This window comes from Manacus vitellinus, unplaced genomic scaffold (genome assembly GCF_001715985.3).
Source record: "Manacus vitellinus isolate BGI_N305 unplaced genomic scaffold, ASM171598v3 scaffold_2_pilon, whole genome shotgun sequence".
Taxonomy (NCBI): domain Eukaryota; kingdom Metazoa; phylum Chordata; class Aves; order Passeriformes; family Pipridae; genus Manacus; species Manacus vitellinus.
In genome coordinates this window covers 17,659,491-17,683,678 of record NW_021940208.1, presented here as the reverse complement: position 1 = coordinate 17,683,678, position 24,188 = coordinate 17,659,491, and the positions used below count along the sequence as shown (strand labels likewise).

General features: G+C 36.6%; 2 long non-coding RNA genes across 7 annotated transcripts in view; one reads left to right on the top strand and one right to left on the bottom strand.

Moving 5' to 3' along the window:
* LOC108639445 overlaps window positions 1–24,188 on the top strand; it is a 33,144-nt gene that overhangs the window by 2,033 nt on the left and 6,923 nt on the right. For 2 of the 6 annotated variants that reach the window (XR_001920499.2, XR_001920505.2), the window contains exons 2-6: window positions 2,687–2,788; window positions 3,980–4,168; window positions 8,963–9,137; window positions 10,920–11,006; window positions 17,529–17,672. This is a non-coding gene — a long non-coding RNA (uncharacterized LOC108639445). The remainder of the gene's footprint in view (window positions 1–2,686; window positions 2,789–3,979; window positions 4,169–8,962; window positions 9,138–10,919; window positions 11,007–17,528; window positions 17,673–24,188) is intronic. The other 4 variants (XR_001920501.2, XR_001920502.2, XR_001920504.2 and 1 more) reach the window with 4 other exon arrangements.
* On the bottom strand, window positions 10,140–22,256 carry LOC108639446. The gene is made up of 3 exons (XR_001920506.1): window positions 21,875–22,256; window positions 20,701–20,747; window positions 10,140–10,991 (listed from the first exon to the last, which is right to left on the bottom strand). It is a non-coding gene; the product is annotated as an uncharacterized LOC108639446 (long non-coding RNA).

Genomic DNA, 24,188 nt, shown 5'->3' with positions numbered 1-24,188 from the left:
AGCACATGGCTTATTTCTTGTTTTACTGACTTCTGTCTTTACCTTTTGAAACTATTTTTTCTTAACATAGAGTAGAAGGGTTTTTAGATACAATTTTTGAAACTGCTTTGATTCAGGCGAGTGAACGAACATAAATACCCAATTTAACTTTCTAAATCTGGGTATTATCATCTTGTTGCACTCTTTTTCAAGCGTAATTTGCCAACTTTGTCATTACATTGACAGTAAAGACTCATAGAGGCTCCTCCCAGGCCTCTCCAAGATGAACTCTGAAACGAGTTTAATGAGTTTAATTTGTTTAAGGCTTGATATGCATGCTGCTTTCAAAGAGCAACATATCTGTACAAGAAACCATTGTCTAGAACATACTTAGTAATATTGGGGAAATAAAATTCAGGGCGTATATTTAGAAAATTGTACTCAGGCTGAGAACATATGCTATTATGTGTGTCTTCTAAAAATATTTTCACATGCAAATTACACACCCGTTGGCTGCTTATTTCTAACCAGATTGTTGCTGCATGATGGTCCCTGAGAAACTGAATATGGAGTGGGAGGTACCAGCTGAAAACTTTTGCTCTGAAGATTTTGTTTCTTGGGTTTTACGCTTGCTTGATTTTTCTTCCTCTTTTTCCAAAAACTGACATAAGAACACTAAAATTTAAACTTGCAAAGTGCCATTTTGGAAAGGTAAGAGTAATAAAGTAACTGATTATATGTATAGCTCTTTTTCTCTGTTTAATGCTTAAATATGTTAGTGATGTTCTGTTGTCAAATATGGACTACAAGAAAGCTTAGTCACCATCATCTCACTTTGATAATTTCTCTGTATATAAAGTCAAGGTGACTGTGATTGTAAACTTTCTTGCATTTCATAACTATTTTTAAGCCAACAACCTACTAACGTTATTGATTTTAATGTGTACATGTAGTATCCTTTGGCTATTCCATCGCAGTATTTTAACCAAAGGGAGGGATATCTTTTTTGAGACAGAGGTTATAAAATCAGTAGCTAAAATAAGAGGCCAGGTTCTTTTTTGTCAACTGCTGTCTGTTTAAACCCTTCTCTTTTTTCTGAATTAGAAACCTCTTATATTTTTACACCTTTTTTCCCTTGTACTTTTTGAAAAGAAGTGCTACATTTTTTCCTTACTATGGTATCTGTAGCCTTGCCAGAGGATAAGAAATCTATATATTGCTCTGAGTCGAAGGTAAACTTCTTTTTTTCTTCTTGGATCTCATAAGAGTGCCTTTTATTTTGTCATCCTTAACAGGAACATGTTCTTTGCCCTGTGGCAAAGAGAGAAACTGAACACTTTAGACTTGATGTAGTGTTCTCAGAAATCACTGTAAAGATTTCCATTTGGGAGTTTCAGCTGGCCTTCAAAATACTTTTTCTTAATTTTCATTCTATTATTTCAATTATTTTACCTCCCTTTCCTACAGCCTGCAGGCTTCTGATCCTATTCCTGTAGGAAACAATAGCCAAGACTTAACTTACTAGCTCTTGTGTTTTCAGAAACAAATTATTTTCAGGAATATTTCTAGTGGGAAAATACCAATGATGAAATGTTGATGGAAGAAATTGAATGGGACTCAGCATGAGGTAATATAACAATGGTCAAACAAAATTCATATCTCTGTAATGGCAATGATATTGGCTAGCTTGATGTTAAGGACTTGAAAAGCTGAAGTGGAAATTTGGTTAAAAGACATACAAAGTAAAAAGCATTAGAGCAAGACAAGTGTTTTGAAATTAAGTGAACAAATAGGTAGTATTTGCCCAGATATGTTAGTTTCTGGTTTCATAAGTTAATTGGTGTTGCTCTTTTAAGGCGGGTTGTATTTCACTCTCCTTTTGTTTGGCCTTTATACTAGTTTTCCCTTTCCCTGCATGAAAGTCTGAGATTTCTAAGGTGGCTTTTAGTTTTAACTGGCTTACATCAGAATTCAAAGACATGTTATCAGTAAGGTGATTTATTTGTTTTGAGAATCTTGGTTTTCAGCAATAGCAGCTGAAGGCAGTGTTTTACTGGACTTAGCACATTTTACACCATTCCAATTTTCCTATCTCTATTTTGTGTGTATTTATAAAAGGGAAATTAATGCCAAATTATAGCTATGCAAATAAATAATATTTGGTATAACACATGACACTTTGAAAAAGAATTTTAATTGTTTCATTCTGTTTTCAAAGTAACTTTGAAGGCTGTTTTGTTTTCTTGAAAATAAGTGGTAATCAAACATAGTAATTAGAGTTGAACCCTTATGACTCTTGGGAAAAAAACTTCTAAATATCTTGCCTGCAGAACCTGATTCCTGTGTTTGCAGAACAAAGAATATTAAGTAACACACTAGCCAAGAAATTAGACAATTCTTGTTACACTCCATAACGTGCTTCAAGACATTTTTCGTATATTACAGTACAAAAGGAAGAGGTCTCTTCAAGCAAACTGATTCTGAGTTGGCAAGATGTCGATCCATACTGAGTAAGAAGAAGGAGCAATGATACATTTTATGAAGTTTTAAAATGACAGATTGTCCATTCTTACCTCGTTAAGCTTATAGTGTTACCTACCAATTAGAGACTTCTCCCTCTGGTACTTACAGCACTCGAGCTAAATTTTATCTCTATTGTTTTGTGGTTCTTTTCTTATTTAGTCTTGCATGTTTTTGCTTTCTACAGTCCCATTTGGGGAAACGTCTGTCCTTTGTGAGGATGCCAGTACAGTTATAGCCACTGACACTATACATGACCAGAGGCTCCAGTTTCTGGCATCTCTTTCTAGTAAGTGCTGTGTAAAGGCAAAGAAATGCTAATGCTTATTCTGAAGAGTTTAAAAAAATACCTGTTCTATCTCCTCTTTCTTGAATTGCCAGTATATTGCATACTTACCTGATTTTTCACAGAATTGCATGAGTCTAAATGGTTTGTTAAACTTGGTGGGACTAATTCTGTGTGAACTTAAAGCCTTTGCAAAATCTTTCCTGTTTCTAAATTATCCTTTGATGGGGTTTTTTAATGTCTGAAAAATGTAGTATCACGCTTGATTGTTAATATGTTTGTGAATGTATTTGTTAATATATTTGTGAAACAGCTAGTAAATCTGATGATATGAATAAATTTCTTAGGTAGGGATAATGAAAGAAAATAATTTATATTTATGAAGTAGAACATAGATGGGTTTATATTTTTATATTATATATTATTTTTATACGACAGATTTTATTTTGTGGTGCTGAAACACCACATCATGATTGAGTTTTGTTACTCTAATTGCTGTAAGAATACATGTGGTTCTACACCCTCAAAAAGCAAGTATTTTGGGCCTGGAGACCACTATCCTTCTCTAAATAAAAGATTTTTAAAAATCCTCAAAGTATTTTTAGAACATTTTGCTGTAATTCTTGGATCCTGTGTTGGTGAGGGATGTGGGAAGTAAATGGGGCAATGATGGTGGTAACAAAAAAACTATTACATTTTTTCCCTAGCGCCTGACATATCAATAGTTCAACCTCTAGCTGAAACCAGATATTACTAACTTCTTGTTTGCTGATGCAAATTTATCACCCCTCTTATTCTCAAGTGTTGCAGGTTATTGGCCTGTTAGATGCATCTAATTGTCCTCTTCCCTCTCAATCTCTCAACCTTCCTTTATACTTTAAAATTAGAGATAATATATTTCAAAGCTATTGTAATGTTTAGTAATTATTCTACATAAAGCATCACTTCTACCTCTGCCTTTAAAACAGAAGGGAATGGCTGTAATTTTCCTTTTCGGTCTCATAGTGCTTTTTCCTTATATCAGAAATGTTGTTAACTAGTCACACTGGCAATTTTCATATAACCTGTGGTGTGCTAATGCAGAACTTTTGTGCTGATGTCATTTTCTGTAAACAATACAATATAATTGACACTAACAATTCTTTCTTTCTCTTTTTTTTTTTCTTTTCTTTTTTGCTTGTTTTCTATTGAAAGTCGTCAGGAAAGTATTTTCACACCTCAGCCAAAACTCAAACCCAATCATCTACTTTTTATATGGCAACAGTGCCTAGCAAGGTGGGGACACATCTGTCTTGATAGGATGTCATGAGAGCATCTCCTTGCAATTTGTTTCTCTTCCCTCAGACAAGGTGCCAGCACAGTGACTTGTTCCTTGGTAGTCAGGTATTGAACTTCCTGCCTCAACTAGAATGCCAAATACTATACTCCTATAAAAAGTTGAAAACATGGAAATGCAGTTAGTTTTGCCACAAACAACTATTCTCTAAGAAAATTTTACTGTCTAAAATACAAAAGCAATATAGTTTGGTGTTAAAAGGGAATGGTGTTAAAAGGTGTTAAATAATATTTAGTAGAATCGATTGTTCAGCTTTGTTAATCAGACAAAATATTAAAGATTCTCGACACAAGTATAAAATTAAATTTCTACCTAAAGTAGAAATTTGCTGGTGAAGATGGCCTGTCAGTTTGGGGATCCATCTGATCTCTCATTTATGGGTTTAGAATTGCTTGCTTGATTCCCATCTCTTGCTGATTCATACGTGCATCTTTCAAGCATGTCCCTTTCTTTCATGGCCCTGTGGTTGATGCATGTGCACCATCACATGAACTTATTTCTGCCACTTATCCGCAACTTTGTTGAGAGGTCTAAATTTAACTCTTTTTGTATGTAGTTAAGAGAAAATTGTTGAAGTACCATGTACTTTAAGAGCTGGTATATCAGGTCAAATAGGGAGAGGCCCTATGCAACCTAGCATACAGCAGTGACTGTTAATGAATGCTTGGAGAAGGCATGTAAATAATGTCTGGAACTGTAGAATTGAAAAGGTTTTCAGTGTATTTAAAAAATTCCAGAGCCTGGTGTTTTAAAATGCCTTTCTGGTAGGCCTAAGACCAGGCTTATCAAAGCTGCTAAAGTAAATTTCTTTTTTTCTATATAACCTTGTGCTGTTTATTTCTTGTTGTTGTTACCACTTAAATAGTACTTATATGATTTACAATAAAGTGTGCAAAGTATTAATGTTTGCAGTTACTTACAATAGCAGGTAATAAATATTTAAATAAAATAATTTTTTAGAAAATAATGTTTTTTCTCTGTTTAATTTATGTGGCAGAGTTCATATATTGCCATACAGCATAGATAAAATGTTACTGTATTTCTTGCTTCAGTACAAAGGACAATACTGAGCTAATATAAGGCAAATTTATTTTCTAATTCAGCTTGTGTGATTGGCTAATCATGGTTTTATAAAACTTTTCAATTTTTTTTTTACCTTTGGATTTTTGTGGTTTTTTTCTTTTTTTTTTTTAATTAGTAATGCTGTACCATATTAAATCACTTCTTCATGCATGAAACAAAAGTGTAAACTTAAACAGAAATGAAAAATGGAGGTCCTTATCAGAGCAAAACTGGAGGAGCAAAACAGACGGCAGGACTAAAGTAGAGGTTCCCAACTTAGTCTGCTGAAGTTTGGTCACTGATGTTGATAACTACGGGACTGTTGCTGCCAGTGATGTTGATTTCTCTGGTTTTATAGGTATCTCTCAGAGCAGGACCTCTATTCTGCATTCATCAACCTGTGAAACACACCTGAAACCAGGACCTGGCTCTGTGCTTTTGCCTCACTTAGTGGTGTTTTACCACTTACTTCCTTTTCTCATCTATCAGAATCTGCCCCTGTACTGGCAAGGCCCCCTTTGAAAATTGCTCTCACAACAGTACCTGCTTAAAAGACATTTAAAATGAAATGGAGGCATGGTGCTGGTGTTATGGGTGTAGCTAGGAAGTACTATAATGTTCCATGCTTAGGAATAATGTATGACAAGGTCCCACAAACCCTTCTGCAGATAAGTAATGGTATCAAAGGCAGTCGAGTGCATTTGATTAAGGATTACATGTGATTAGTGGTCTGCAAGGTTAGGAGTACAACTTATATCATTAATGAGTATTCACATATTAATGCTGCTTTGAGCAGGAGGTTGAACTAGATGACCTCTGGGGTCTGTTCCAACTGGAATGATTTTTTGATTATCACACTTGTATTATGCAAATAGGTATTTTATTTGTAAAAAAATAATTAACTGAATAAACTAACCTCTAGCAGATCATTGCCATTATTTTACCTATTGCATAATGTTCTAGCATGGAGTTGCAAATTTCACCCAAGTTTAAGATTTAAAACAGTAAGAGAAATACACCCATGCCTTCTTGTGTATTGCTTCATATTCCTTGTATACAGTTTTAAGTCAGTTTGAGTTCCTTGTACAGCTATTCCTTCCTAGCATACAGTTGAGTTGGTTCCAGTACTGGAACTAGTCCAGAGTAGAGTGCCTGAAAATGATGCTTTATGTGCAGTTGAACTGTATGAATGGGCTTAAGCTTATTTTGCCTAATTCAGGTACCACTAGTGTCAACACTACAGTAACAAAGCTATCACTGCAGGTTAGCAGCCTAAGAAAGGCTTGAGGTCTTTCCAGACTTTCCAAACCAAGGACTCTGAGTGTGAAAGGGCATTCTTATATTTAAAAAAAAAAAATTCCTAACCCACCACCACCCCAAAAAATACCCAACAAACACCACCACTGTTAGAGTATACTGTGTAGATTCTGAATATACATAGATGTTGAGATGCAACTGATTGAGTTTAATAAACAACAAATGTTAATTGAATATTAAGATGGACAGTATTTTTATTTAAGAAGTTGTATTTTGATTAACAATAGTATGATCCTTCTCATGTGCAGGGAATTCATATGAATTTCCTTCCTGGTTTTGGATAAAATTTGTTTCCATTGATACCTCTTTAACTGTTCTCATTTAGTGTTGTTAATTATTTACTCTTAAGTGAGAAATTGGTGATAAGAGAGGAAATCTCAAAATTACTGCTTGGATATAGGTGAGTAAAGGGCCAATCACATTCACGTGCGTGTGATCAGAAATGTTTTTATGTAACATTTTAACACTTCCAAATATGTAAATTAATGTCAGTAACAGGATGTGGTTGTCATGTCTTATTGGTAGCAGTGTATTTCAGGGAAACATTTGGTTGTATGCTTTTATTTAAAAATACAAGGAGGATGGTAACATTGCAAGCATTGTTTGAAGGACTTGACGTGTCTCTTGGACTCTCAGGGAGTACAGAAAACAATTAAAAGGAATAAGAGGTGCTAGGAAGAAGTGGAGTTATTTCTTTATGCTACTCTTCACCACAGAGATGTCATATACATTTTATTCTTTTCAAATAATATCGATGGTAAATTATGTGATTATGGGATTAGAGAATCAAAAGACTAAATGCTAGAATAAAGTGCTGAAGACTCCTAAGTCGTAAGGACTTGATGCTGTTCATTCATTTAGTCCTTCTAAATGATGAAGTGGCTGATCTGCTAAGAAGAATGCATCTCGTTAGGATGAGATGCTGTGCCAGAGGACCAGAAGCTATCAAGTGTTGCACGTAATGTACTTTTAAACTGAGCACAAGGAGCAGAACTGGAATTTGCAGACCAAGGACTCTTATTTTAATGCCACTTAAGTAGGTTTGAATTCTGCATGGATAATCAAGTAGTTCTGTGAGCACAAGATCCAACAGCCACTAGCTTCCCATGTAGTTGTATCTTAGAGGGAATGAAAAATACCAGCTGCAGCTGGGGTAGTTGTAAGGTGTGTCTCTTATCTAGGTACTTGTTCCCTAAGAGCATGGGCATATGCTCCAGTCTGTACTTCACTTTGGTCAGTTTCTGTGTTGGTCTTCTCTGTCCACCTGCCCAGTACTTGGAATTCTGAATTCTTATTAAAATGTAAATGACTTTTCAACTTTTGTCTTTGACAAACTTTGAAATCAGATGGTGGATTCAAAAGTTAGAAAAGGTCCGACCTAACTTAAGCAGACATGTTAAACAGCAGAAATCTCTCCTGTGATTAGCAATCTAAACGATGATCTAAGTTGCTTCTGTTGTTAGTGGAAAAGACACAGATGCACCCATGTATCCGTATGCTCACACACCGCATGTAGTTCATCCCACCTTAAACTGGCAGTGTATGGCCTCTGGCAGGAAACTGTAACCCAAGCAGTTTTGGTGTGGCCCTACAAGCACTGGCAGTTGTAGCTGCAATTAGCTAATGTGGTGTTGTTTGCTCCCTTTCCCTGCAATTGTATTAGCACAGTCATTTGTGCTGTCATGCAGTGACTTGAGTCAGAATATTGATCCTGAGGAGCCTATGGCAAGCAGCAATTTTTAACCCAAGTCAGTTCCTCAATATGGTGTAGTGGGTGGTTCCACCAGCAGATGCATCCACACAAATGTGGTCATGGCACAAGGACGAGAACAAGCACCATGAGGGTCATCTCTGTTTGAACTGGCATTTTACCAGAATAGATGCTCATCCAATTATGCCTCTAAAATCTGTCTTAGATGTGATTCATCTTGTCCTCAAATAAGCATCCAAAGTAAAATGCTGCATACATTCTGTAAAATGGGAGAAAGTTGTGAGGAACTCGAGGGCAGCCTTCTAAAGCTGGCTATATAAGCATAACACTGGTAGATGTCATTCAGTATTTGTAGTTATAAAATAATTAAAACTGGAAGGAATAACTTGAACTACTTGTAATATAATTCTATATTACAAGTAAACATTCTGCAAAAATACATGTATCATTATAGATACCCTTATGAAAACTTCTTTGCAGAGAAGAAGTATATAATGTATGAGACAGCCCTAAAATTTATTGAAATGGTGCTCTGCAGTAGCATTAAATGGAAGTTCTTTATCTGAGTCTTTCTGCTCAAATGAATGGTCCATCTGTTTTCCTTAATTCCTTTATATTTCATCAGTCACTGCATATACATACCCTTCATGTGGTTTTAAATGCTATTGATAAGCAACAAGTTCTTGAAAACCAACTAAATTATTTTCAGTAAGTTTACAGAAAATAAAGCTGCTGTATTTCTCGCTTTCAGTTCAATTTCTTCAGATTATCTGTAAATTTTCAATAATGGCAATACATTCATTCTGCCATTTGGAGGAGCCTGTGCCACAGAATAATGATCTGAAGAAAGCTCACTTATTTGCAAGGAAGAGTCTTCATTTGGGAATTAGCACCGATGCAGCTAAGAGGTGCTTCCTCAAGTTCAGGTAAGTTTTCTTAAATTATCCTTATTTGGGTTTGGTATGCTGGCATTTCATTCTAATTGGCATATATGCAGTGTCCTGTCAGACCCTTTGTGTTGGTCATTTGACACGTGAAGTATCTTGAAATGGAAAGGCATATGCAGTAGCACACATACTTAGGAGATGCATGGAGGGAAATTTTTGTCTGGAAAATAATTTTAGCACCACTTATTATCTCTGGAGTAGCTGTTGATGGAGAATATGATGATCTTAATGACACAATTCCCTTTTGCTGAAAGCTTTTTCATAATTTTCTTATGTGTTTATTATATGAATTCAGTATTTTGCTAAGCCAGGAGTTGTTGGATCTAAATGTTAGTTATTAGGTCTCAAATCATTCAGAGGAAGTAAAAAGGAAGTCACAGACAGGTTTTCACAACTTGGAAATTTTTCTATTTAAAAAAATCAGCTTTTGAATTTTGTGCCAGTAATTTTTTTTTTCCTAAAATAGATCCTTAAATCTGGGCATTGTAACATTGGATCAGAATTTAATTTTAGACAAATGGTTATAGTACATCGTATTTATTTTTTTTCAAGACAGCCAGTTATTTTTATAACATTAATGACTTCACAGCAGAAATTGGTTTATGGTCATGTTCTGCATGGGAATTCTATGCAATGTACATTCAATAAGAAATATTAGAAGTAGATTAATAGAATACTGTGAATATTTAAACAGGTACTTGATTTTTTTTTGTGTTCTCTCACACAAAAAAGATGAGGATTCTCTCACCAAGAGAACTCACTACGAGTTTGGTATTTTAACCAACAGCCAAACAAGTGATAATTTGGAAAAAAGCCAAACAAACAAATGCTTCATATCAGAATGGCAGGGTACAGTTCATCACCCTTTTCAGTGGTGCACAAATATAGAATCTTTTCATGATACCTGTCTACCTTGTTGCTAAATTACTGGATCACTTGCATCTTTGTAGACACAGAAGCCTTAACAATACCATTTGTCTTTCTAAAAATCCTACAGAATTAAAAGTACTTGATTTTTCAAATTTAATACTATGATGTCCTTGGGGTCTAGAAACCAAGGCTCCTGCTCTGTATGTTTTTGTGCACATACTTAACTTCTTATCAGTGCCTCCTTCCTGATGCTAAGAACTTTAGTGACATGGAAGGAACATCACTTCTTTAGTGTAAGCCTTTAGTTTAGTCCCCTTATACTTAAAGAAAACGCAAAGATATGCTTTATAAATGTAGTGGATAATTAAAAATCAGAAACTAGTTAAGAAAAACTTTTGAACTGTTAACATACTCCAAACAGGAACAGCAGTAATGAAAAGGAGGCTTTTGCTTCAGTGAACTTCTAAAAGTTGAAATGCATTTCAATAAAACACAAACCACAGAATTCACAAAACTGAATTTATTCCGGAGATAATGCTTAAATTTTCTGGTCTTATTTTACAATATGAATGCTATGAATAATGCCCACAAGGTACAATTTTAAAATGCTTTTTTATAAATGCTACAGAGTTATAAAAACTGAGGGCTTTGACTTTATTTTTAATGTAGTTGAACAACCATATATATTCTGAAGCTTATTAGGCTTTCCTGTTGGTGAGAAGGGGTTCTGGCTGTACATGAAGTCAAACTTTTATTGAACACCATTCCACAGAACCCAAAGTAGGACAAGAGCAAAACAGAAACCAAGTTCAGTGTTATTCATAATAATGCTTTCAATGTCTATAATACGGATATTGAGAGCAGCAAGGGTATTTTTTTTAACTCTTTCAGCAGAACTGTTATTGTTTCACCTCTGGTACATGGACAAAACTGGGTTTTCTTCATAGATCAGGATTCCTGGACCTGAAGAGTAAGAAGGTAAAGTATTTGAGATTATATTATTTCAGCAAGCTGTTAAGTAGTTTCAGTTACTTGTAATGCACACAAATACACAAAAATATTGATTTATCATGCATCAACAAGTCTTAAATATTTTATGTCAATTTCTGTTTGTTGGTTGTTTTTTTCCTTTTTTGTCTGATGGGTGGAATTTCTGAAAGTATTCAGCTCTGCTTTCTAGATGTGTTTTCTGTGAAATCAGTGAGCTGAGCTGACCTGAGTGGGAATAAAGGTTGGTTTATCTTTAGTGAGACCAAGTTAAGTTGTCAATAACTGATGTTGAAATCCCATCCTTGAAATGCTAAGTCTTTGACATTCAGTGGGATGAGAATCTAAGAAGAGACTACTGGGGACTCCCGAGCTACAGTTCAGGTAAATAACTTCTTTGGAGGAGGAAATTAAAGGTTTCTTCTTTTCAAAGTTATGATAATTAAGTAGCAAAGGGTGCAACTTAAATTATAAATACTTTCCATTTAACATTTAATTTAAAATAGATATGCCTCTATTTGTGAGAGGATTTGTTAACTGCAGTTTGAGCATTATATAGTTATCTAACATTTCAGCAGTACTGTTCCCAAAGAGTACTTCTACACTGACACAGAACATGAATGTCTAGTGCTAATTCCAACCACATTTTTATTTTGTTTCCAACACATAGCTATGAGTGTGTAGCTAGTTTAACTACTACAATTTCCATTTTGTAAAGACAGAGTTCCCAGTCTTTTGGTAATGCGTGCATAATTTAGAAGTAACAGCTTTTATATTGGAGAGTAAGTGTTAGGGGTTCTGTTCAGATCATGGGATTAATTTGGTTTGTTTCCTGCTCCAGCTGGTCCCTACTTTCTCCAAGTACAGGGACGGGGTAGCTCAGTGGTTTGTGTTGTGACAGCTCAGTATAGTTTGTAACCTAGAGCTTTAAAGTCACCCGGAACTTGCAAAGTACAGTGGTGTAGCAGGTACTGCTACCTCAGTAACAGAGACAGGAAACATGGAGAGAAACAATGGCAACAGGAACTGCTATGGCTGTCTCCAGTAACTTGTCCTAGTTAATCATCCAGGGTCCTCCTTCACTCTCTGTTTTTGGGGGAGGAGGAAAAAGTGGAAAACTGTTCTGTAACTGTTAGAGAAAGAGCAATAAATTTTCCTAGTTAAAACCAAAAAGTTCTTCTTCTATGTGATCGTGTTTCAAAGAGAAAACATTAAAGATCTGGGGATTTGTTTTTAAGACTTACCCAGTTTCAACTATAGACTTACTTCCTTACCTTCTTCAAAATCAGAAAGATACTATAAAAGATCAGAATTTTGAGATCAAGGTCAAGAATAAAAATGGAGAGTATTTTAAGATAAAAGATTACAACAAATCAAAGAAATACATGTATTACCTTTTTAGACATTTAACTTCAATGAACCATTAACATCAATGAGATAGATTTTTGGATTTGCTATGTTCAGTTCTATAGGCAATATAGAATGTGAGAGAAACAGGTGCATCTGAAGTAGATCATCTGGTTTAAGAAAGTAAGCAACTGTTCCTGCCAAGCAATTGGGTAAACAAAACTATTAAAATACAACTGGTTTTATAGTAGCTTTCTATTTAAGTGGAGGAAGTATCACATGCTTGTAATAAGTTGCATGTTCATGGTGATGAAAAATACAGGTTGTTTTTTTTTTTTCCACTCTATAGAAATCAGTAATCCTTGTCATTCTTACTGTGGGAGATACTAAAGGATTGGGGGCAAATTTCTGCACCTCTTGAATTTGTAAAGTTATAGAAAATCTGAGCAACAGTTACTTAAATGCTTTTTATAATTAAAAAAAAACTCACATAGCAGACAGCACATTCAATCTTAGAGAAGTGACATATTTTAAGAGACAGTTCCTATCACTGTAGGTAAGTATACACCATTAGCACTTTAGAATAGAAGTATCTGTGCAATACATAAGCTCAGACCTCTCTTTGTGGCTAACACATTGATGGATTAGTTTTATGGATTATCCTAGTTCCATTCCATTCCTCCTTGGAACACAGCTAGCTTCCTGCCCCCTGAGAAAGATGTATCTTAACTTGTTCTTGGGACTTGTGTTCCGAGAATGTCTGAGAGAGGACTCATTGGCTGTGCAAGCTGAGGTATAGGTTACCTTAGGGCTTAACAACGACAGGACTGTTGGCAGCACCCAACATGCTATGCTGGTTTTGGTTCCCAGCATCATGACATTCTTTTGAGAGCAGGCCCAGAAATTTATTATCCTGGCCATCAATATCCAGCTTAAATATTGTCCTCTTCAATCCCACTATTTTAGTGTTGTCATATTGAGCTGGTTGGTTACATTTGTGAAGGAGGAGACTCCTTTTCCTTGTCTGCAATACAGCTCTGGGAGTTCCAGGGTCTTCCAAGAGAGGATATCTCATTCCTGACATGTTCACCAAGAAGAGGTGATGAAGCCTGTGTAGTGTGTGAAGATTAGCTTCATTATCATACTATGGAATGAGTTATTATGTGTGTTATGGAATACCATCTTACAGGATAGAAATACTGTCCTTGTTATCAAATGGAGAGTCCAAATCTGTACATCAGCGAGGGATAGTCAGTGACTTGAATTTCAGTTTCTGCAGCACTGTGAATACAGCAGTCATTTAGAGACCTGGGTTTGAGACTCCAGATACTTTGAAAGGACAGTGGTTCATTTTAAGCCAGTATTAAATTAAGGGACTAAGTATTTCACCTTGCAGATGGGTGAAGTGCCCTCTGCTTTGGTTAAGTTAAAGACTCTGGTTGGAGACTTACCTTTTTGCTCATATCTACCCATTGTTTTCATGACTACTTCTGGAATTGATTTACTCTCTAGCTCATTGGTGAAGATGATGATGATTATTCTTTAAGCAATGTCTGTTTTGGCAGAGCCTTCTGCTTCCAAACACCATATGAGAGTGTTTACTTTAGAGTCTTACCTGTTTCTGCAACTGTTTTTTTTCTCTACTCCATTTTTAGAGACATTGTCTTTCATTGCAACTTGCTGTGGACTAACTTCCTACTGTATCATTTAGTCCTGGAGACATCAGTTGTATATGTTTCCACCCTCCAACCTTGTTTATCTGCTTCACACATAAAGGGTAATGAATAAATACTTATACCTCTTGGGGCACAATACAGGGCCAGAGGCAAGTGCTATGTGGAGTGAATTTCCTAAGCATGTTTTATTCAGCAGAGTACATATCCAAGCTTAATCTCACCGTAGTAACAAAAAAAAGAGGATCTCTGAAGATTTGGAAAAAGGATCTTGGCTGAGAGATCCTTTTGGGGGAAAAAATGTTTGGAATCTCCAGGAAAAAGAACGATTTTCCTCAGTTTTCCCCTGATGGGAATTTTTAAATTTCTGTTCTGTTCTATCCCATTCCAACGTTAGAAAATTCTTCATGGGTCAAAAAGAGCAGAGAAGTTGATTTATAAGTAATAACTTACAGTATTGCATTCTTCACAATACTTTCTGTATGTAACAAGTATTTTAGATTAATTTGTTACAGAATTTCATACCATTGAGAAATTCCAATTTCTGTATGTAATGGACTACATTTATTGGCAGGTCTTTAAAGTGCTCTGTTAATTATTTGCAATGAGATAATTTTTCTAAAGAGAGAGATCATGTTTATTTAACGAGATTTTCTATATAAGTACATCCTTCCTATTAATTTATGACAGGATGCTACTATTATAAGTATTGTATTGTTGATTTTTATTTTCCTTTTTTTTTTGTTCTTACTGAGATTGAGCAACTAGCAAACAAAAAAACATGAACTTTAAAGTAACCTCAGTTTGCAACACAGATCCATCTGTAAGATGAGCCCAAGTTTAAGCTATAAAAAAAAAAAGTTACTTTTTTTTAATAACTAATTACCTACCGGTACATTCTGTGTGCTAGCTAGGTTATGGTCAATACAGTTCACTTTTGATAGGGAAGTTACAGTTTCAGTTAAAGATTCCTAAGAGCAGGGATCTTATTTTCGGGGGAGATGGAGATAGGGAGACAAAAACAATGCATGTATGCATTTATCTTAAGTCTGGTTTGGAAGCTGTTTTAAAACAAGTCATAACTAAGGAGGAAAATGCATTCTTGTTCTATCAGGTGATTCTGGTGCCTCAGCTCAGTTGTCTGGGAGTTACCATTCACAGTGTCCCAAGGAGAACACACTTGTTAAAACATTTTTTTTTTGTTTCTTTTTTTCTCATTTAAGGAATACTTGGAGAAGTTTGTTCCTTTAGAAGCAAAAAAGATGACTTGTTTTTAACAGCACAGCCTGAATTTGCAGATGCTGTTTCAAACAACCAAATAAAGTATAGATGTTGGTGGAAGTAATTTTGTACACCTGAACTAAAGGGATTTCGCTGGATGACTACTTGCCTGTTATTGTCATTGGCAAGTCAGAGGTAATTTCCGAAGCTGTAGTCTGGCAGAGGACTAGTAATTGCTTTTATGTGTATTTTTCAAGCCAAAACACACACTTTGCTTTTACCAGTGTTTTTACAAAGATTCAAAATTACCATAGCATTGTTGCTGAAAAAAAACAGTTCATTTACAAAAAAAAAAAAAAGGAATTATGAAAAGAATGGTGACACCTGAGTGGCACACAGAAAACTTGTCAGCTGAACTCCTGAATCTGGCAGAAATTCAAAGTCTGATTTGTCTCTAGTAATTCCATTAACATTTCAAAGATTGGTGATGTTCTGGGAATTACACAGGAGGGATTATTTTTTAAGTTAAGAATTAGTACTCCAAAGCTTCGCCTGCACTAGGAATATTGTTGCTATCTTGCAAGAGGTAAATGGACTATACGTGAGACACTAAGTTCTCTATCAGATATTTTTCTACTTTATCTGTACTGGCATAATTAAAGTATCAGCCTCCTTTCACTGTAGTATGAATAGAGCTGTATCAATATAAAACTGTATATACTGGGAGCATATTTCCGCATAGAAGGAAACAACCTAGGAGAGGTGGCCCAGTTCCAGAAATTGTTTTTAATTATGTTGCAGTTGCTATGCCTGTATAAACTATTTGTATTGGAGACCTTATACCAGATGAAAGTGACTTCCTTCTAGTTTATTTGCCCTTATCCATACAGCCCCATAAAAATTTACACCGCTTCGGTTTCATAGACTTGATTTGCCTTTGTGGGCAAACTTGCTCTTTACACTGACTTACCTCCATTTATGCTAGAAGATATAAACGGTGAGTGTTTTGACAATGAAAATACTGCATCTTCCTTTCTGATGTAAGCCTAATCTGTTCAATTAATACTAGAACAAGCACAGTTGACTGTGAAGGTTAGAATATTTTCATCTGGCTGCGTGCACCAGAGTCTATGGAGCAGCTGTCCCCAACCCAAATCCTAAAAACTCTCTGTAATTCAGTGTGGAACACAATGTTTTACGTAATCCTATCAACTTTCAACTACTGTTTTACAGATCAGTGTCTTGCCTCACTTTCCTGCTGTGTAAATGAATCTTATCCAGCATGCGTTACCTAAGAAAGAATTAGAAAGGTTGAAGTCAGAATATCAGAACTCGGACCACATGTGAATAAGGCTGATCTGCATGTACTTGTTCTATAAAGATATTGTTGAGCAGATTCAGATGATCTCTTTTTTAAAGCTACAGGAAAGATCTTTGATCCCATGTCGAAAGGTGGGGAGGGGATTGTGATGGGGAAAAGTCTGAAAATCAGTATAGCCCTCTGCTCTAAGCCTGGGAGCAGTAAAGAAAGGACCTTGTCAGAGACTAACTCACAGGAACAGAAAGAGCCAAAAGCCCAGCGACCTTTGATCATTCAGAGAACATTCACTAGCTTTAATTAGGTGCTGTCTATCCTATGCTTATTGACTGTTTCTTCCACCCTCTTGCTGTCCATTCTTCCTCTTTACTTCTGCTTCATTCCTGCTTACTATGTATGCTTCCCCTCACCCAATCTGCCCACCTTACCCTGTATCTCCTATTTTGTTTACAAGCAAAAGCCACCGAAAAACTAGAACCATTGTTACATTTACTATGGTGCTGCTGTTTGTGCTCTGTGTGAACTTTTCCCCCTGTTTGGACTGTTGTTTTTAATATGCTCAGGGACCTTTTGCTGTTCTGTGTATATACACTATCCAGCATAATGAAACTTCAATTTTCATTAGTCCTTAGAGGACCTTAACAATGATTAAGAATAATGTTCCTTTATTTTGCTCTTTTATTAAAATAATTTATAGGCAAATGACCACCCTTAATGAGATGAGGTATATGAGATTTCATGGGGTAAAAGGAATTTTGCTCTTGCAGTTTTTCTATAGGTGAACTGGTGATATAAAAGTATAATGTTACAACTGTGGTTATGTTAGTGTCCGGCATAATACGATGAACATTTCAGAATTAATTTTATATTGACTATGTTTGCATTGCACTTGCAGTGGTTGGCAAATTGCTGTTTGGTTTTGCGTGTCTTACAGCTATATAATTTGGTTTCTAGAAACCATTTTGGTAGGTGTGGGTTGCTTGTCAGAAATCCGTTCCAAAGCTAGAGTGCGAAGCAAGAAGAGTGCTAATGATGAATATGAATGGATATCTTAAGGATAACAATGGACACGGCATCTTCAAAAGCAGTGGCATTCTGGTAAGAATTTGCGTGTAATTTATTAAACACTACTCGATAATTTTCAATAAAATGTGTTTGTGTATCTCTCTGAAGATTTGTGTGATGAATTTTTGTTCTAAAATGTGAAAAGAAGAAGGATTGCTCTATATCATGCAGTATTTTAAATTCTGAAGCAGCGTACAACAACTTTACTTAGCAGTGACTTCTTGCATATAAAAACAGTGAAAGTATCTTTTTAGAAAAGTAAGTTATTTTAGAGAGGCAGTTAGTGGCCATTTATGGCTCACTGTTTGTGAGCCTGTTTCTCTGAATATTTAGAACTGAATATTTTTGAACTGTTATTTTAAAAAACCCAGCTTTTTCTTTTTTCACTCAGAGTATGTTATAACTAACCCCTGGTGGCATATTTCACCACTACACATGTAACTGTTCTAACAGGCATTGCATCCAATTTTGCAGGAGATATGAAACACGTAATTATTGACAAACTAATCATAACTGGAAACTTTTAATCCTCATATAGGTTAAAAAACATATAATGGCAGCATGCTAAATTACTATACTGATACTACTTCGTTGGAAGTTTCACAGTGTTTAAATAATGTACACAATTAGAAAATGCAAATAGAAACACCAGCAAAAGTGCTACTGTAACTGTACTATAGTAGAAGTGATTCCTTTTAATTTAGTATTTGAAATAACTTAGGCAAACAATTCTTTACAGAAAAATTCTTGTTTTCACCAGAGCCAAGTATATTCATACCTGTGTATATATTGACTTGTTGAAATCCACAAAGAATTTATGCCTCTTTTTCTTCCTACTCTTTGAATCCCACTGGTGGTTGATATTGCAGTGGAACTGATCTGGTAGCAGCTGGCAGTTCTTAAAGCTTCTTTGTAAGGGTATTTCGAGGTGCTGGATATGTATATGGTATGTAGTAATGAGCAGCACAGGCGTTGAGTGCTCTTCTAATGAACTAGTTTCATAGCTGATATAGCTGTTCCAGCAGTGCTACTGCCAGTGACACTGGGGTTTTGACAAACTTTAAGAACTCTTTAATTTTCTCATGCCATGCAGAAAGCTACGGTGGCTCAGGAGTTGATTCACAAGCAGATTAGGCATTAATCGGATGGAGTGTGTTGGTCAGAGGGGTGGTGGTTAATGTCTGAGACTGGTAACAGCATTTGGTCCAGTGCGTGCCTGCCAGAGGCCTTAGCCCTGTTCAGAGGCAAGGATAAGGAGCTCAGATGCATCCTTGTGCCAACACGGATACTTCCCATGGGCACAGGATGAGAGCAGGAAAACAGTAGTGTATCCTCGGGGGGGCAGAGTACCAGCTAAGCTGACAGAGTCCAGCTGTACTGTGCTCAGTTGCACAGTGTGGACATGCATCATAACAGGTGCCTAAGGCAGTGTTAATTGAAACAAAGTATCCTCACTAAGATACTGGGAGAGGAAGTACAGGGGATGCCTGGTGGGTGAGCTTCTAAGAGGTCTGTGCCAGACTCCAAAGGTCTGATATAAGTGTGTAAGTTAGACCCGAAAAGATCAATGTAAGCAGTCTCCTTATTTGAAATTAGATGGGTATGGAAGGTGACTAATAGTGACTTCTATTTAATATCCCTTTCTGTAACTCTCAGCTTTTCATTTTTACTTTCTAGATGGGAGGGAGATAAAATCTGGCCCTCAAAGTGCTGTTTACTCGTTCCAGTGCCAAAATGCAAAACACAAATCAGCAACTGTAATTTTAGGGCATACTAGGTTCCTTTAGCTGCACTGTACAAATATGCATGTTAGATATATGAATATAAGCTTAGATACCTGTTTCTATGTATTTATAAGTGGTTTTTAAACTGTTGTAATTCTTTGGGCTAATATAGTAACTTGGGATGAGGAAGTTAGGCTGCTTACAACTTTTTTTTTCTTTTTTTTTTTTTTTGCCAGGCTAATCTTTCACTCAGATTCATTGCACGGCAAGTGTTTGGTTAGTTATTTTATCTTTCTACATTTTAAACCAACATCTAGGGGGGGGAAAGGGAATTATATCTTCTTAATTTTAAATCCCTCAAATTCTGAAGGATGATATCAATGAAGAGAAAAACCTAGGTTGCAACTTCCATGTCATAGAGGTATCTTACCTTAGTTGCAGTATTTATAAAGTCAAGTCTGTAGTGTCTTTTTCTGTTGATTTTTCGTAAGATTACTGACTGGTATTCTTTCAAGTAAAAACAGTTAAGTGATTGACTTGTAAAAGAGTTGACTGCTGTTTACTGCTTAATTTCTCTTTTGCTGAATCACTTCTGTGATATTGACTTAATTTGTGACACTTTAGTAGGTGCAAGCCTGAGGGGAAAAATGTTATAGTTCTTTCACAATTCATTAGTTTGTGGATATTTATGTTGTTTCCACACTGAATGACTCATATGTTAAATGAATATGCCAGCCTCAAGGCATGTCCTCACTATTGCAGCCCACAGTGAAACTTGATGCCATCACACATAAAAGTGTGGAAGATGCTCTTATGCCCATTTGAATCCTTGAGAAGTTTTGTGCACTTTGGACATGTGTGCTAGCAATTACTCAATATACATTCTTTCAAAAAGCTCTGCTTTACCATGTCTGATTGCTCTTTTTCACACAACTTGCTGAGTTTGTAAGCTACATCTGTCATGTGAGCATAAAGTGGAACTGAAAAATAGTGATTTTTATTTTTTTTTAATAAAGTGGCACAATTTCAGTGTATTCATTTCTGGACTATTTGATGAGAGACTATAGAAGTAGCTGATTTGCATTGCCACCTGTGTATTTTTTAAGTATTTAGACAGATTCAGAAATTGTTCTATTTGGGAAGTCGATAGCATAGATCTAGTGCTCTCCACATTGTAAAAACACTAATTAGTATTAGATTGAACCATTTGACCCATGGTTATCTTAGTTCTCCTTGAATTTTAGCTTTCTTACGAATTTAATTTTTCATTGTTCTATAATTGTGTGAAAGACAAACCAGATTTACCTATCGATAACATCAGATAAATTATCACTTACATCACAGAAGCTTCACACCAGAATGTTGCAAGAAGGTTCTTTAGTATCTGTAATAGGGAAAGAGATGCACACTCACAGCAGTGAGATGAGAGGAAAAGTTTTGAAAAGTACATGAAGTAAAATTTTTCTGATATTGTTTTGAATCATTAGGACAGTTGGGGGTTTTTCATGTGTCATATAATATTAACTCTAAGCTTGAATTGATTCATATATTGAAAATATGTGCATGGCTGCAGAATTTTTGTTCTCTATGTGACAGAACCATAGTTTTGATAAGAGTAAGACATTGCTGTGACAGGATAGATACAACATATCACAAGTCAGGTATTCTGGCTTTTAAAGAATGGTCTTGTTCTACTATACATGGTATGTAGTGGAGGAGTTTATGCCACAGTGAACAGATACATTCATGGGAAGACCACTCTTTAATATAAATTTTTCACTTAACACTACTCATGGCTGTACATTGGGTGCAACTTTTTCTGTTTATGTCCCTTTAATTTTCAGGAGGAGGTTGTGATTGCTCACCTAATTATTTTCACTGACGTGGAGCTTTTCTGTCCCATCCCTTGTCAGGTTTAGGCTTTAAGACTGTAAGCACATTAATAAAACTATACACAACTATTAACAAAATTGATCACAATTTCCACAGGAAGCACTGGAAGGTAATAAAAGCAACCATTTCAATCCTGTTTCTAATTCTAGCATTCGAGATAAAGTCATCTCAGGTCACTTAAGTGTCTCACTAAAATGGTATAAAATGTATAAAGATGTAACAATCCTACTGTTTAATCTTCAAGTGATGTCGAAGTATAGGCAAGGAGAGGAAGGAGGTAGCAAAGTGAAAATACCTCAGAAATTACTGCTCTGGCCAGGCTGATGTGTTTGAGAGGATGGAGTGTGGGTGCAGAGGGTGATATCTCTGCCTCTTATATAGCTGTATTTGCTTGTAATAAACCTAAGTAGCAAGAGCAAGGCAGAAAGCAGACATGCTGGTACATTCCACATGCACAAGTGTAAAAGCTGCCTCAGCAGACTGTACTTCTTGCAGTCTTCTCTGTTCTGAATCTTTGGCTTGTCAAGAGCCTTTCTTGGTTCGCTAGGGAGATCCTGGAATCTTGCTTGTGTCTGCTACAGCATGTGCAGTTTTAGTCCTACTCTCTCACTTTCCTACCTGTTTCAGAGCGTTTTTTTCTGTTCCTGTACTGTGTGATGAAGATGAGCAGCTCCAAGGCAAAGTTTAGGCGCTGAGTTTTGAGGAACAAAATCAGGATTTCTTACAAGCACAGAGGTGCGTCGATGTCAGGGGCTGCCGGTACCTCTTCCTTTTTCTGTCGAATCCTTCAATGCTTTTCTCCTGGGGTGCCGTTTTCACCCGTGGCTGTGCTCAGCTCTGCCAGTCTCCGAGCACGTGGAGGTTTTGCACGTTCAGGGGTTTCTCCATGAGATCACTGATCGAGCCAGCGCGGCCGGAGAACTCTCCCTGGGGATGGTCAGGGCGTCGCTTCGGTGCCTCCGGCCCGCCAGGGCCGCGGCAGCAGCGGGCGGGAGGCTCCTGCCCGAGCTCGGCGGCATTAGGACCCGGCGGCTTCTTCCTCCCTCCCTCTTCCCTCCTCCTTCCCTCCCGGCGGCCCCGGGGAGCAAGCAGCCGCCCGCAACCGGCCGGGCCCGGGCCGGGACCGCGGACGAGGGACCTTTGCCCGCCGCCCCGGCTGGTGCCTGGGGCGGGGGTCGCGCCCGCTCCGCGCTGGCTTCGTGTCGGTTTTCCTCCGCGCGTATGTAGCATAAACTTAAATCGTCCTTTAGTGGTTATACAGTGCATTGTGGCAAGTGTTCGTGTTCAGAAACGTGCCTTGGCTAATATTAAAATACATCCCATTTAATGCCTACATGATATTAACGCTACAAGGCAGGTATTCTACTTTCACTCCAACTACTGTGTCTCCTGCTGAACTCTTTACAGTATAATATTTAAAACAAGATGTTAAAAATAAGAATTCTGACCATTGAATTAAAGTGGAGCAGAAGCTGATATATTATCTGACACTTGGCTTCTATAGTGCCTGTCACAAACTAATGGCTCTGTTAAACTGTACATTAATCATCAACAACTTCAGAAATGTCTGTTTCAGTCCAGAAACTTTTATTACCAAATAAATAGCTTTGATACTGTTGGTGTGAACAAAGAATTGCCCTTAACAAGAAGTTCCTTCACACCTAAATGAAGTTAGTTTACACCTTCTCCCCCATGAATTTAGTTTATTGCTATTACCCACTGTTCACTTAAAATGGGGAAAAAAAAGCATGGGGCAACTTTGCAGGTAAACATACAGTGAAGTATATTTCAAGTTATGTGCATTCAAAATGTCCTATCAAGCATATAATATCTTTAGAAAAGAAAATGTTCCTTTTATTTTAGAAAGCGTGTTATTAAAATGATTGCGGGCAAAAGCTATGCAACTGAAAGGGAAATCTGCCATGTAACAGTTCATTCACTCAAATATGCAGTCTGTGAAAACAGCAAAACAGAGTAAGTTACACAAGGAGAATAATTTTATGTTCCAATATCCTGTTGGTGAATGACCTGCTGCATTCAGAACATAGATGGAAAGGTATGTTGCCTTTTGGGTTCAGAAATTTTATGTTGCCTTTGTGCAACCCGTTAGCTTGCTTTTATTTCAGGCAGTTTTTCTGTCATTGCAGGCAGCAAGGTCTTCTTAGACTCATAGCTGCACATTGACTGAAATTCCCTTCTCTGCCAGAACCAGTACCCATGTCTACATTTGAGTATCACTATGTGAAGTTCACGTAGCTCTTCAAATTTCCCAGTTTCTTGTGTCCTAGTACAAGCTGTGTGCTCTCTGTCCAAGAGAGTTCCCAGGCAGTCTTTCTGGTTCTGTATTCTCTATATTATTGATGTTTTGAGTCTTCATTTATACCTTCTACTGTACTGCGTGATGCTTTAGCCATTTACTTCTGCCCTGTTTACCTACCCTAGGCCCAGGAAGTGCCAACCTCCCGTTGACATTGCTGGCAGCCTCTCCTGTTCCACCACCTTCAGAAAATATAATATTCTCTTCACCTTCTCAGATACAATGGGAAAAATCAAATAAAATATATGAAGCCAGATCCTTACACTCTCTTTTGTTTTTACCATGCCTATCCTAGTAAAATTAGGACTCACTGCTCTTTGAGAAAAAATTATAATTTTCTGTGTGTTTTTGTAATGACTAATACAACAGGGCAGTGTGGATTTTAGTATGTGCAGTGACAATATGCGTTTCAAACTAAACCAGGATGATCTAATCAAGATAACCAGGCAGTAGAGTGGTGGCATACTAAGGATTTAGTGCTTAAGCTAATTCTAGCTACCTTGTTACTGGGTGATCAGTAAGTAGTCACGTTTTGGCTGCTTGTTAGCAAGATCTGTAATGAGAATGCTTGTTAAAATAATTCTTTAAAAAAGTGGTAAATGGAAAACTTCAGTG